The sequence below is a fragment of the Salvia hispanica genome, chromosome 3 (assembly GCF_029641045.1).
Source record: "Salvia hispanica isolate PSC_SH4W2 chromosome 3, Shi_PSC_v1, whole genome shotgun sequence".
Taxonomy (NCBI): domain Eukaryota; kingdom Viridiplantae; phylum Streptophyta; class Magnoliopsida; order Lamiales; family Lamiaceae; genus Salvia; species Salvia hispanica.
The window spans coordinates 48292421-48308970 of record NC_142694.1 but is presented as its reverse complement, the minus strand read 5'-3'; the positions used below and the strand labels follow the sequence as shown (position 1 = coordinate 48308970).

At 36.3% G+C, this 16550-nt stretch overlaps 1 pseudogene; it reads right to left on the bottom strand.

The window, feature by feature from the left end:
• Positions 1–652: 652 nt before the first annotated feature.
• Positions 653–2486, bottom strand: LOC148931000 (uncharacterized; annotated as a pseudogene).
• Positions 2487–16550: the final 14064 nt, after the last annotated feature.

Below are 16550 nucleotides of genomic sequence, written 5' to 3'. Positions count from 1 at the left end.
GTATTATTTATAGTGTACTAATTTTCATTTCCGTTAAGTATAATGAGCATATAGAGTGATGTATATTGTGCGTATAGTGAAGTATATTCAGCATTCTTTATAGCATACTGTTTTTTCATTTTGGTGAAGTATATTGAGCATAGAGTGATGCATATGACGTTTATAGTGAAGTAAATGTTGTTTTCATTTCGGTGAAGTATAATGAACGTATAGTGACGTATATAATGCATATAGTGAAGTAAAAACATATTTAGAGTGAAGTATTCCCTGGTTAGAGTGAACTGTTTGTGATGCATGCTTATATTGGCTATATTGCGTTTATAGTGAACTATATTGGCTTTATAGTGAAGTATATTTTGTGTACAGTGAATTGTATTGCCTTTGTAGTGAAGTGCACAAATGAACACATATTTGACAAAATATAGCTCACTACATTAAAAATGAGTTCAAAGTGATCTAATTATGTTTTAAAGTGCTCAATCTTCGATCAACAACACCACAATACATAGATCTGCATCTCCGTTACAACAATTCATCCCACGGAAAATCCTAAAAATCCAAATGATTTCAAATTCAAACGAAACTACAAAATATAAATCTGTTCATAGATCTGCATCACACGCATAGAACTACAAAGATAGAGATAGATTATTCAGTGTGAGGACATTATTGAGTGAGAGAGATTATTGAGCGAGAGAGATTGAAGAAGTTTTTCAGAAGCAAAAAGCTTCTCCATAAGAAGCGTGATCTGAGCCCTAGATTCCATGGCGTGATCGACAGCCTCCGCCTCCAGCTCGTCAAGCTCGTTGCAGATCCGCTCCTCCACCAACCGTACATGCTGCCACGTCACCGCAACTCCTCCTCCACTCTCTTCTCTCCCTCCAGGCTGCTCTGGAGCTCCCTCTCTAGCTCCACGTTCCTCCGCCGAAGCGCCTCCGACGCATCACGGTGGCGGCCAAAGATTGGCACACAGAGAAAGAGAGAGATAATGATAATAGAAATAGAGAGAGATAATGCGTGAATGGAATGCGTATGTTAGAATATAGAACAAAGTTGATTTCCCAAACTACCCCCTTCAATTTTTATTAATAGAAATTGAATACTTCATTTAGTCATTAGATTAAGATAATGAGTGGCTGAGATTTATTCTCTAGTTATACACTTAAAATTAGTTAGACCTTGATCACTCCTCTTGTCTAAGATATGATTTGATATTTCCACATATTATAAATTAGGATCATATTTGATTGACAACTATTTTAAATTAATAACTGACAATTATGTCAACAATTTATGTTACTGATGTCAACACAAGATGTACATTTAGTTAGACATGCATATAAACAGAAGATATATGTATGTCAACTACGTTTAGTTGACATATGAATGTCTTCATGTTGATATCCATAACATAGGTTGTTGACATAATTGGCAGTTATAAATTTAACGTAGTTATCAACCTATCATATCCCTATTATAAATATATGTGGATCATTTCATATTATTCATTCAAGAAATAACAAATTATATTTTTCCTTCACTTTATTTCAACGTTTAGTTGACATAAAAATGTCTTCATGTTGACATCCATAACATAGGTTGTTGACATAATTGTTAGTTATCAATTTAAGATAGTTAGCAACCTATCATATCCCTATTATAAATATATGTGGATCATTTCATATTATTCATTCAAGAAATAACAAATTATATTTTTCTTCACTTTATTTCAATTGCAATTTTCGGTTGGTCGACGGACTTTACTTCCGCGACTTCCTTTCTTCATTCTAGATTCTTTTTATCCCCTGACTGTACTGATTGTGGTCGAACCTGTCTAATGGGCGTATGTAATGGTTGCGCGGGTTGAGGGAGGTCGTATTGGTGATACGCTTGGATTTTGCATTGTTTTAAGGCTAATATTTGATCTGTTTTGAGTGCCAAAGTTGCATTACATGTCATTTATTTGCATGTTTTATCTATTTTAGTATTTTGACGTGTTTTGTGATAAATGCGCAAAATAGACCTGAAAAGATAGCAAAAAGTCGAAGATGGAATCTAGAGTATTTGAGCCAGCCAACGGTCTGCTGCACCTAAGCCAGCGACTGCTGGCCGCCATTGACCGCTGCCCCTGTAGTGGCCCGCTTCGAAAAATAGAGCTGTAAAGATGAACACATCAGTTAGATCCAGTAGCTACGGAGTGATTGCCAGCACCTCTGAAACAAGTGCAATAACCGCTGATCGAGATACAGGAGCTACGAGATAATTTGCAGCGACCGCTGGACCAAGTGCAGTGGCCTGCTGGAAAAATGCGGCGCACAAATTAACCCTATTTTCTCTCCAAAACTTACCATACTGTGCTGAAGATTTCCCATATCACGAGGCACGATTTTTAGAGCTATAAATACCCCATCAAGCTTCATCAAAGGAACTTTTTGCTGCATAATTTTCAGAGTATAATATTTGAGAGTTTCGTCCACTGTGATCATTGCTTAAGGAGTGTGAAGAGTGGATTCAAGATTACAAGATTCAACCTTTGGGTTCTATTGCTTTAGTTTTTTTATGTTTTCCCTTCAATCTATGTGTTTTAGATTATTTCATTATGTGTAACTAAACTCATAGAATTATAGGGATGTATTAATAACGACTTTGGTTTGTACAGTTCCTATTTATTTAATATCAATTTTGTTCATTACTTTGCTTCTCTTCTAAGTGTTGGGCAATGTTTCATGTTTGAGTGACACATCCTATGATGATTTATTGATGTACAATATAATCGTGAGAGGAGGTTTGCATGTTAGAAGAGCTTAGTTGACGTTACAATTAGCTCCGCTTAAAGCAGTTATGTTAATTGAGAGCGAGTGCATTAGGTATATTAGAAGCCTTTAGGATTTACAAATCTAGGATTGATTGTAACAGCCCGCTTTCCTAGGGTACAATAAATGCGGCGACTGCTACCAAAACGGACTTAAAAGAGTTTTGACCAAAAATTTAATGGAACTAACAGAGCATTTAAAACAACAATTTAACCTAGAAGCTTAAATAAGAAAAAGGAAGGTATCATAAATTACGATCAAAAATCTCAAGAGTATGACATAGTTTTCAAGATAAAAACCACAAGATAGTCTAAGACCTCTAAACCGAAAGGAGAGTGCAAAATATTCAAAGTGTTTCAAAATAATTTCAGCGGAAATGACCAAGAGAAAGAGCAGCTATGTATGAAGACACAACTACGCTTGAAGTTCAAAACGTCCATCTTAATTAGTTACCATGCTCAACACCCGCCACCGCTCGTCATCGTTCAACCTGCATATAAGGAAAATACATGCAGGGCTGAGTATTTTGAAATACTCAGTGAGCTCATTGCCAAAACTTTTTATAAGTTATGCCACCCTTACCAAGTGAACTCGAGTTTTAAGCAGTTATAAGAGTATATCACGAGTATCACAAAATATATTTTCCAATAGACTGGCCAGTCAATTAACTCCCCACTTTTCTCATCAAATTCCACAATCACAATCTTTCCATGGTGCGACGAAAGTGTGGCCACACTTTTCGCCCACGAGACCGGCCGACTAGCAAGGATGGCTCCCGATCCCCTCGTGTACACAGCCTGGCAGGGTTTGCGGCCCATACTCAGACCCGAATTCGTTTAACATATCTATAGCCCTATAGCCCAATGGAGCGAACTCTCAAACTGGGCATCAGGCGCACAATATCGCAACAAAATAGACATAGGCATGGCATAACAGTTAAACCACCCTTATTTCTCCACATTCATATATTTGCACATAAAAGAGTTTAAGAGTAAAGCCCACCTCGACTGCTTAGATTTCAAGTAAGTTCTTTCCCTTGTTATCCGGCTTCGCAACTGAGGTTTCACCTTTTTATTCACATAGGCACATATCACAAATCAGATTCAATACAAACTCTTAACTCATGCATGTCTCAACGTTTTTCCCTTTTCCCACCGATCTATTCTAGCATCATTAATCAATCAAGGTCACGTTCATCGCATAAGTTCCATTCGCATCTCAAATCTAGATCTAACATAAACATATGTCATACAAGAGTATTTAGCCATCAAACACACACCACACAAACACAACACACACACACGACACGCACACACACATGCCACACACACACACGCCACACACATGTATACATATTTCCATATCCCCTTTATCCCACTTTCACTCAAACAAGATGCATGATGGTTCAAGAATACCGATTAATCGATTAGAAAGAAGAGGAATCGAGTAGGAACGAAGAAGATGAATAGAAAAGTAGAAGAAAATTGAGAGAGTGTGGAGAAGAGAGAGGGGGCGTGTAGTATGGGTGGGGGGCAAAAATTATGGGGCTAGGTTTAGGGGTTTCTCTTATTTATAGAGTTCAATAAGATCTTTAGAATATTTGGTAAGATTCCATTCTCCACAATTAAATAAAACAATATTATGGAGTAGGGAAGAAGAAATACCAAAAATAAGCTCTAGGGCAAAATCCCATTTAGTTTTCGAAAATTAGGCTCTTAATTAGCCAAGATTTTGTTTTGAATATTTTACGAAGTAGAATAAAATATCACGGAGCAAAATAAAAATAAGAATTCTCCCAACTTGGGATTGAAATAGGCGTGTAGTAGCCTTTTTAAATAAGACATGGATTTTGAATATTAACTAAAATAAGATATGGCAAGATCTCTTGAGGTATGGAAAGATTTGGTAGAATATTTTAATTCTAGGTATGGAAGGAAATCAAATAAGGGATCAACTAAAAATAAAATAATTCTTTCCTTCCCAAAATAGGTGATTTTCGAAAATCACCGAGAAATGGGGGGGGGGGGGGGGCGATTTTTCCCTCTTTAAAATAATTGGGTCTTGGATTTAATTTGGATAAATATCCCAAGAATTAGATTAAATTCGGAAAAATAGAATTTCTTCTTCAAAAATCAAGGGGTTCGAAAATGGCTAGTATTTATGGAAATTTTCTCTAATATTCTCACTCACCCTTAAACAATTAATTCACCTCATAATTTAATAAATCACATGCCACATCACATAGTCAACAATTTTGACTTTTCAAACTTCCCGGTCAAAGAAACTCATGCAATAAATTCACTTATCAAATAATTCACATCTCCCACGTCATCAATTATAAATTCTAGGGCTCTAAAATTAGGGTTCGGAAATTCGGGATGTTACATTGATGCCCTAGTGTTCGTGATCTACTTTGTGCCGCATGGACAATATTTACGTGACTTATTCTAGTAAAGTATGAACATGTATAAACCATAATTGTGAAAGCACATCCCTGGATTTATCTCATCTCTTTGATTTTATCTACAATTGTGTTTTTGTTTTCTTTATTTTACAAATTTTACTTTTCAAAACCAAAAATCTTTGTTTTTCCAAATAGTAGAAGAAGCTTTGTAGAAGGTAGACAATATGTGATTGTTTTCCCTGTGTTCGATATCCAATACTGATCTTTAGTTATATTATATATACTTTGTACACTTGCAGATTTATTTAGTGCTAATAAAAAGTGCATTAATTGGTGATGTTGGCAACCGGCGTAGTCGTAGGACATGATGAGATGGTAATTCAGAGGAAAAGATCATAATGAAAGCACCAATTGATAAGGGGGGTGTTTACCCTTATCAAGGATCAGCGGCGAGGATCTCGCTCGACGATCGAAAGATGGCAGTCACAGGAAACAAGCCCATTGATCAAACCGCAAAAACAATACATAATTGAAAGAAACCGTGAAAATAAAATAGAAGGATAATTGATATTTCTTGACTGAATGAAAATAATAACAATGTCTCCTATTTATAATACTAGTATCCTAACTTAATCAATAAGAAAATAAATATATGAGAAAGATATGGTAAATCAATAATAGCCTAAGTAGAAGATATGGAAGATATGGTTTCGTATCACATGTCCACAGCATAAAATTAATAAACCAAAAAAAAGTCAAACAACAACAACCATTATTAAACAATCTACCAACAAAATACGTTAGCACCTAAAAAAAAACAAAAACTAACCCAGACACAACAACGCCTCACAAACAAAGTCAAAAGGGGAAATATCAAAGCAAGAAGAAGGAAGATACAACAAAAACACTCGCATAACTAGATATCTGGTCTATCAAGTTCAGAGTTTCTAACCTTTTGTGTTTTCATATCTCTCGCCCAATTCGTAATGCAGCTCAACATACCATGCGCTTGGCCAAGAGAGAAAGGAAAGATTAGGGGACCAACTTGTGATCCAAGCTCTTAAGTGCCAAAAGATAAGTTTTTTCTCGATATTAAAATTGGCTACAAAGCCTTGAAATACGGTTTAGTTTCTAATGTCTCAAATCAACCACGCAGTCACATAGAAGAGGGCGATCCACATCCTCTTTCCAAAATTTTAGAACGGGCCACCGATATGGGAAAGGAGGCAAGATGTCTGATCTTTGGGAAGGCAAGTGAAGAGCTTCCATCTATGATGACTGTAGGGATCAGATCACTCGGGATTCACTAATTACCGGGACCTCTTTTATTGATTGTGGTCTGAGATGGCTAATCTCAGAAATACAAGCCAGTTACAAATGCTACTTCCACGATTACAAGTTAACAAAGTACAAGATTTACAATCGGAAACCCTAGACTACTCTGAAGGACTCCACTGGTCTTTAGATTCCATCTCTTCCAGTAACACCTGCATACTTAGCAAACTGTTGGGACTACCGCAGCAGAAGACACGGAAACCAAACAGGTCCTAGAACGGATCTATTTAGGTGATTATGCATTCGACTCCAATTTCATGCAATTTACATAGATCTATAGATATAACATCAAATAAACACATAATCATGCATATTCGATGTAGATTCGATTGTTACCTCATAATCCATCATTGGATTGACGTTGCTAGCTGCACCACCCGGAGATCCTTGGTTTATCGACCGTGAATCTTCCAACCTATTCCCTAGTCCTTGATTCTCCATCCGTGTGGGCGGATCTTAGATAATCAATAATAGTATTGAAGAGATCTAGGGAAACCCAATCACAAACTCAATATTGTCTTGATCTAATCCTATGAATTAGGATAGAACAAGAACAAAATAAAACCCTAATTCTCCCACGTGCCAAGGCACGAAAACCGAGGCAATGAGAGAGAGAGAGAGCCGGCGACGGCTACTAGGGTTTAGGAGAGGAGTGTTGTGAATAATGGTGTGCTAGGGTTTCCTCATCTCATCACTATTTATAATAGACTTGTTGGGCTAGGTTGGGGATCCATGGAATGACTTAAGTGTTGGGCTCACCCATTAGATAAATTGCTAATTAAATCAAATGACCCATGATTTAATATATTATCAATGGAATATTATTTTATTCCACTAAAGAATAATATTGCACTCCCACTTAAATCACCAAATTACAAATAACTTGGGTCCATTTTATTTTATAATATTTCCCGCGTTTAAGATTATCTTGATCCATCAATTTAATTCTTTTGTCTGTTATGTGACTAGAATTAAATTAATTCTCCAAAGAGTTTTTCTAGTTTGAAACTTTATTTATTATTCGTGGAATAAATTCCAACTGCGCAGTTTTCTGAATAATAAATTCCTCTTTCAAACACCTCTTGGGGATCACCCCTTAGGGATTTAATCATACCACACTGGGCACGCGAATTCTATGAAATAATATTCCAATACCTTCATGTTATTCAATTACTACCACCCAAGATATCATGAACTTGAGTTACGTACAAACTCTCACATATTGATAAGTCAAAGTGGCGTTTGATTGAATAAACAATATTGATATTAATATCATAGACTAGAAAATACTAAACTTTCTTGAAATATATTCTTTCAGTAGATAGCAATAAAGAATACATTTCGGATTAGATCCTTTCAGTGCTTTACCACACCGGTGTTACTAATCTCATCTTAGGTAAGAGAGAATTATCACAAACACCGCAACCGTTCCAATAGGTAGCCAAAGCCTATCTAGGTTGTGAATACGTTTTTCTTCTTACTAGATCTGGCCAAGTCCCCTACTGGAAAACTCATGAGGAGATTCATCGAATTTCCCTACTTGACCTTCTTAGTAAAAAGCCTTAGACTTGTTTATCATATTTCAATAATAAACCATTATATTATATTATTTATTCTCATTATTAGGTAAACAAGTGGACGTGGCGTTTCTTGTATACATGCACAAGCTGACTGTACAAAGGCATGTACGCTCGAAGCATCTTTTAGTATACAAACTCCAACACAAACATATCAGTAATGGAGGTAAGATCCTAACGATCAGGAACAAAAAGGAACACACAAACACAGATGTGCCTTCCTTCACAGTCTTCGTCATGATACTCCGAAAGGCTTGAGACTTAGCCGTTCGATTCTGAGTACCAAAAAGATTTGCAAGATTTTGCATAATCTCGGCAGCAGTCGCCATGGCAGAATGCTGATGCTTGAGTACTGAAGACATAGATGCCAACATGTAGCACTTAGCCATCTCATTCGCCTTATGCCACCGTTTATGCGCATTCTGAACTCCCACCGTTGCATTAGCCGCGGGAACTGGAGGCTGTGGAGTAGTGAGCACAAACTTGTACTCTTCTGCTGTGAGAACGACATCCAAATTTTGTTTCCATTCTATGTAATTTTGGCCCTCAAGTTTGTTTTCTTTTAGTATTGCAGATAGAGGATTAAAAGACATTTTGACGGATTTTATTGCACTACAAACAGAAAAATTTACTATTTATCATAAACTTATGTAAGGAAATTGAGTAGATTAACCATAAAACTTTTCAAAATCTTACAACAACAAAATTAAAATTTGTACCCTCCAGATGAGGTTAATACGCATTAAAATTTTGACAATTTTACTGGTCACAACACCGACGAATAGTCCAGAGACCACAAAATGGCACGGCGGTCTAATGTTGCCTAAGCACGACCATCATATTTAGCATTACAGAATTTTATTTCTATAACACACTCCCATGACAATGTTCATGTGCTGATAACAAAATCAAGCTATCTCATAAATTCTGATTGAACCCTGAAACTCGTAGTTCCTTAGAATTATTGTCCCCACAGAGCAGGTGGCGATAATATTAGGAACCACTTTCTAAATCATTCTATTTATTATGTGAGAAATCCGCCAACTCACTGTTTCATAGGATTATTGTCCCCACAGAGTGGGTAGCGATAATATTAGAAACTAGCTTCACAAAATTTGCAGTCCAACCAATGGAGACCATATATAAACTTTAAGTTCATAATTATCGCTTAGATAAGTGGGTTATGGTTTTTCATTAATTACCCTTTAGCCTTAAGGCAGATTAAGACTAATTAAATTCTGTTGGTATTTAATTGACTGGATAATTAAATCTTTTATTATCTTTAAGTATCTTAGTTTAGGAATTAATTAATTCTAGAATTTAATTCTTATTCATGTCTTACTATAAAGATATATCTAAACTAAAGTACATTATTTAAATCTTAATTAGACATGAAAATTAAATTCAAATTAAATCCAAATTCAAGATTAGGAAGAAAAATAATTATATTATTTAATGTAATCTTATATATCTATCCTTATTAGGATTCTAGATATATAATATTTAGGAAATTATAAAATTATTCTTATCTATATCATCTAGGATATAAAATATTCCATAGATATAGAAAATAATCAAAATATTCCTAAAATCTTGGGAAATCTTCCCAAAATATTTTATTTCATTAAATAATATTATTTTTAATGATATCTTTTAATTAAGGAATTAGATAATCATTAAAATAATCTTTCGTCGATACCTCATCGTTCGAGATTTGCACGAACGATGAACGACGAAGATTTGCCGGCGACACGCTCGCCGGAACGACGAGTTCGCCGTCCAGCCGCCGCCGGCAGCACGCGCAAAAAGCGCGATCGCTTCCTCCTTCCTCTGCCGCGCAAACACACCGCGATCTGCCTCCGGCAAATTCGCTCAGGCGCGTAACGACGGGCACACGGCTTCTGGCGGATTCCTATCGCCGCCATCGAGCTCGCGTGAGCCGGCATCCACTGCGCACGGCGGTGTTGCCCCTGGTTCAGCGTCGCATGGCTAGGGATTCAATTAGGGTTAGGGTTATTCTAGGGTAAGGGTTTTGCGATTTCCGGTGGAATCGCCACCTTGTCGCAACGTCGACAGCCGTGTTTGGTGAAGAAGATCGATGCCACGGTCTTAGCCGGTGGCGTGGACGAGTCCCTTCTCGTTTTCACGTCGCCGCAAGATCGCTCCGACCCTCCCACTGAATAGGCGCAATTTTTGAGGCTGCTCCGGGACCGACGGTCTTCATCGGCAGCGTGCACGAGCCCATGCTCGTTTGCGCGTCGCTGGTTGATCGCCTCCCAAGCTCCCACTCAATTCGACAACCCTTTCTCGATCACGCGTAGCGCGATCCGTCTTTGCGCGAGCGCCGACGGATCGCACATCTCGTATAATCGTATAATTCAAGTTCTATTCATTCGAATGTTCTTGAGTTCATCACGCATAAAATTAAACAATAAAATACAAGAACATGCTTCGTAATCAAATAACACATGCATACATGAATTTCACGAAATTTAAATCCAAATAATCAGAGCCAAAGACTGGCTCTGATACCAATTGAAGGAACTGGCAGCGGAAGCATTGCGGTACAACTTCGAATTTCAATAATTTAATAATTATTAATCGAACAAATAAATCACATAATAGTCATATCTATTTAGCAGATTATTTAGACAAAAGCTATTCGCGTAATTCTCACATGTATCATGCTCATAACTTGAATTAATCATGCTTTAAGTATAATTGAAACCTAAAACATGCTTTTCTACGGAGCAGTAATAATACCTAATTAATTCTCCAAAGAATTGACGATGGCTAGCGACTTCTCCACGTGACGCTTTGAATACTAGACCACAGATCTTCTCTCTGGTTCCCAAACTGTACTCCAATATTAGTGTGGGCTGATCTCACCGGAATACTAGGACTTAAATAAAGAAGACAGAAGAAATTCTTCTCCAATTAGGAGAGAATTTCGAACACCTCAAGGTAGAGGGGGACGAAAATTAGAGCTGTAATAATTATGATTTTTGTCTCCTTTATTCTCCTATTTATATTAAGTTCCTTTTGGGCCCAGACAGGGATCTATGTAAGATTTTGGATATGAGCTCATCCAATTTACTTTTTACTAATTAAATTGAACTCACAATTTAGTATAAGCTTTAATTGGAATATTACGAGCAGCCACTACAGAAGTAATATTGAACTCTCCCCATCCAAATCCGAAATTATAAGTAATCCGGGTTTCCATTTTAACTTTAATTTACCGCGCTTAAGATAAAAATGTCAATTAATTAATTAATGTCTGCTATGGACTTAATTAATTAATTTCTTATTAATTCCAAGAGTGGACTTAGCATGAAACGCTTATATATTATTCAAAGAGTGATCAAACTGTAACTAGCTAGGTTCCGAATAATAAAACCTTGTTTCGCGCTCCTCTTGAGGACATTATCAAATGAGACTCACCTCGCGTACGATTCAATATAATAGCAATCCTAGCACCGCTAGATATTAATCACCACTACCCAATATATCAGGATTATTGGGTTACGAAAAACCCGCACCATTTGATAAGTCAAAGTAATGCATAATCAATACCGTATGTTCAATGCTAACCTACATTGATTAAGAAACAAATATTTATCAAGACCTCGCCTTTCAGTAGATAGCACAAAGAAAAGTCTTGTTGTTAGATCCGTTCAGTGCTTTACCACACCAATGTCATCTTATTTCAGAAAGGCTTAGAAATATGCGGACTGACATTGCAACCTTTAACGATGGATAGTCTAATTCCATCTAGGTCGTGAAATTCTTTCTTTTTCTTTGTTTAGAACTGACCGTGTTACCTTAAAGTGAACGCCGCCCACAACCGATCTACTAAAACAAAGACTTAGACTTTGTTAAGTTAACTTATACATTTAAACATGCAATTAACATCCACTAAATGTAAAACATAACAACATTATGACAAAAATAATCTGTTTTATTCCTTAGAAAATAAAATAAGAGTTTTACAGTATTCAATCACTCAAAACGTGATTTCTAGTATACAAACTCTAACATAGCCTGCACCCGATTAACCGCCACCCGTTAGGGCCAGACCCGAAAACCCGATAAAGTTTCTATTATTCTATTTTTTTACTTCTAATTCGACACTTCATTGATTAATTTTAGATTAAAAATACGTTAGAAATACTTTTCAATTTTATATTAAATATAAAAATTATATATTTAAATTTTATTAATATAATAATTAATAGATAATTTAAAACTTCAAATTCACTTTAAAAAATATTTAAATTCCTAAAACATGCATTAAAATTTCATGAAATATCTCAAAAATTAGTATTTGATCATGTTTATGATTGAGCATATATCTCAAATTTATCATAATTAAATATTTTATACTTTATGAATATAACTAATTTTCATCATTATTTATTTATTGATCGCATGTTAATCTTATCGGTAGTAACCCGATTAACCCGTTGAGCTAGCCCGAAACCCGAGCTTTTATGGATTGGGTTGAACTTTTATAACCCGAAAAAAATCACAACCCGATTAGCCCACTCTGATTAACCCGCAACCCGAGTAGGGCCAGTCCGAAACCCGATTGGTCGGCCCGATTTACATCCCTATCTCTTGCGCATATATATACATTAACTAAAAAAAATTTGAAATTCATTTATGACTTTGAACCATGATTCAAGTTTATCTTTAATTAATAACATGCATTTAGGTATAGGTATTTAATTTGATTTAATTTTCCTAAACTAGATATATAGCCATTTAATATGACATTAGGATAAATTAGTCATAATATGAAATAAAATTATGGCAAAAAAACATAAGGGTGTTATGGCATAGAGACGTTATGTCTATAAATCACTATCCTATTTCAAATCAGCTTTAATTATCCAAACGTTTGACGCAAGGGGATACAGATAAATACGGAATAAGGAATATGTCAAACAAAAATATTATATATTCGAATTACTTCCTCTGTCCGTGAATGTTATCCACTTTTACAATTTCGGCCATTTGTGAAATATTGTTCCTTTTATTTAAAATTTTTTATAAATGAGCTCACTTTTCACTTACTAATCACACTTACATTATATTAAAAAAAAAAACAAGCAAACAAACTAATACACCCTCCATCCATAAAAAATAGATAAGTTTTACCATTTTTGGTCGTCCACCAAAATTAGACTAATTCTAAAAATGGAAAGTTTTAAACCAATACTAACCATACACATCATTCAAAATGTAGACCTCACAATCCACTAACACTACTTCCACCACATTTTTCCTCTCTCTCTCTCTTACTTTACCAATTATGTATTAAAATATGTGTCATTTATAACTTTGTCTATTTTTTTAGGACGACCGAGTATATAATGTGGAACCCACATTCCACTAACTTTTTCCACTCACTTTCCATCACATTTCTTAGAATCCTCGTCAAATGGACAATATTTCATGAACGGAGGAAGTACTTCATTTAGCCGGTCCATGGGTAGTTAGGTTTGAGAAACTGAGAATTGTATTACCCTTAATCCTATATAAATAGATCATATTTCCTTTTTCATTCACCCCATAGAATCTATACACAATCTATATAAATAGTCTATACACAATCTTTTTCTCCTTCTTATTTATTTTATTATAAATGGGTCTCACCATCCATTATATAATTTTAATTATTTTTTCTCATTCTCTTTTACTTTATCGGTTACACATTAAAATCAGTGTCAATCCTAAATAATTTATTTCTATGAGACAGATGAAGTATTAGATATTGAATAATCATAATCATCTATCATAATCATAATAATAATAATAATAATAATAATAATAATAATAATAATAATAATAATAATAATAATAATAAAAAAAAGACATATTTCTTCTTTTAAGACACTAGTTAGCCCTATTAGCTTATTTAGGTTAGTGGGCTTATGGCTTGATCTTCTATCAACAAGAGAATTTGATTCTGGATTATTTGTCTACTAACATTGTTTTAATTGATTTCTAACACTTCCTTTAAGCAGTTACCAACACTTGTCAAAAACTTTCAAAATTCATGGGATACATTAATTTAGTCAAAATGTATGTTATTTGGCCCTTGGCTCAAACGTAAGGAAACTCCATTTTCCCCTTCAATCTCTCCTTTAATATGTAAACTATATATCCACTTCAACGCGTTTGGTAGGATTGTGCTAAATTGGATTCGCAGATTTATCATTGCACTTTTAATATTGCAATATATTTGATTACACAGTTTTTCCATAAAATCAGATCATACCATGATTGTATTTCTCAATTATTGAGTCTTTAATGATATCTCCATGAGATCTCATTTGGTTAACAAGCGTATGGGAATTGATAATAGTTTATAATTAGAGAGAATATGGATATTGATACATTTCGTGAATATAATATTTTTTTATTGGATGATTTAAATGGTGGAGATTACAATGGTATTTATAGATACATACATGACTATTCATAAGGGACATGACTCTTTACTAAGGGGATATGACTCTTTACTAAGGGACATAACTCTTTACTAAGGTACATAACTATTCAATAAGGTACATGACTCTTCATCAAAGTATATGATACGATTATATCTTCAGAATATCTCTCATGTCTCTATTATTATATTATCATATCTTTTCCATATCTTTATTATCTTGTTCACCAAGTTAGTTATTCGTATGAGTATTATAAATATGACTTATTGTTATTCCCATTATTCAATCAATGAAATCATAATTATTTATCTTTTATTTAGTTTTTCGTCTAGAATCCTATCGATTGTCGACAGAGCAAAGTTTTTCTGCGGCTTTCTTTAGCTTCTTCACTTGATAAGGTTTTTCCCTAATCAGCTGGTGCTTTCATTGAGAGCTCATCCTTCCATCTTCGTTCATAGCCGAAGTCTATTTCGGAGTAGGGAGAACGGAGTGCCTGATCATGCCGCGCACCATGATCCAACGCACGCCACGGAGAATTCAACAGCATCAGTGCTGGAGAATATTCTCGCTAGGTTCGCCCGAATCGAAACCCGATTGATTGAGCATGAGCGTAGGGCAGCAGCCACGCTCCCTCCGTTGCGCCCAGAACCTGAGCCACCTGATGGACCCCCGCTGTACGCCGCCACACAACCGCAAATCCAGTCCACCTGCTACCTGCAGCCTCCTCTAACATCATACACCTACGCCACCAGCCTACTCAACCAAACCCACCAGCCGCCGCCACCTCCAAACACCTGCCCGCTGCCTCCAAATACCAACCAGCCGCTGCATCCTCACCAAACCTACCAGCAGCAGCCCCTCAAATGTAGGGTGACACAAACGCAGCAGTTCCCGCAGCCTAATTCTTGATGGTATCCTTCAACACATCAACTGCACACACCTCCACAGTACCCGTCCTACACCGGTGGACCGATGATGTATTCAGGGTACGAACTCTACAAGCAGCACATACCCCAGTCGCCTAATCCGGAACCGCTATATGGGGTGCCGACTTACGGGCTCCCTGGAGCACGACCGCAGAAGCATGACCCGATACAGCACCCTACACCGGCCAGCCCACTACCGGCTAGTATCCATTGACGAGTCACCACCGCATAGAAGTGCCACTGCTGGCTGCTGCTGTCCCGCCGTGCAGAGGATGCCCAATGGAGGCTGTCGCCGTTGTAGTGGAGGAAGATAAGAGTTGCAGTGAAGTCATGCTCTTCAACGGCAAGTCCTATGACGGAGATGGGATGCCAATGGTCGTCCCACACCCTCTAGCCGCGATCTCTCTGCCGTGCAGCCCCGACGTCAGTGAAGAGGAGGAGGAATTGTTTGAAGAGTAACTGCCCCTCCCAGCCGGGATACATCTGCCGTGCGGCTCAAATCAAGTGTGTGTTGATGAAGATGAAGAAATTCCTCACCATTTGGAATTTGGAATTTTTTCAGGATTATAGTGATCACACTTCGGTCACAATTGAATTGGTTGAGGCAATGGAGTATGGGCATCATGGCGAGAGGAATGATAGGATTAGAGTTATTGGGGATCGAGACCGAGTTTATGAGAAAAGAGTCATCGGTTTTGGGATAAGATGAAAAAAGGACCGATGCATTTGTTGATGTTGAAATCATTGATGAACCTATCTATACAATGCTTAAGGTCGTGAAAATGGTAGAAGATGAAAACTATCTTGCGTTTCAAGCTAACGGTCCGTTTGGTACACGGAATTGGAATTGAATTGGAATTGGAATTCTATGGAATTGAATTGGAAGGAATTGAATTCTAATTCAATTCCAAATCCTTTGTTTGGTATAATTAAAGAATTGGTATGGAATTGAATTATAATTCCAAATCCTATGTTTGGTAACTCAAAAGGAAAGATTTGGAATTGAAATAGAATTCAAATAAATTTTTTTAATATTT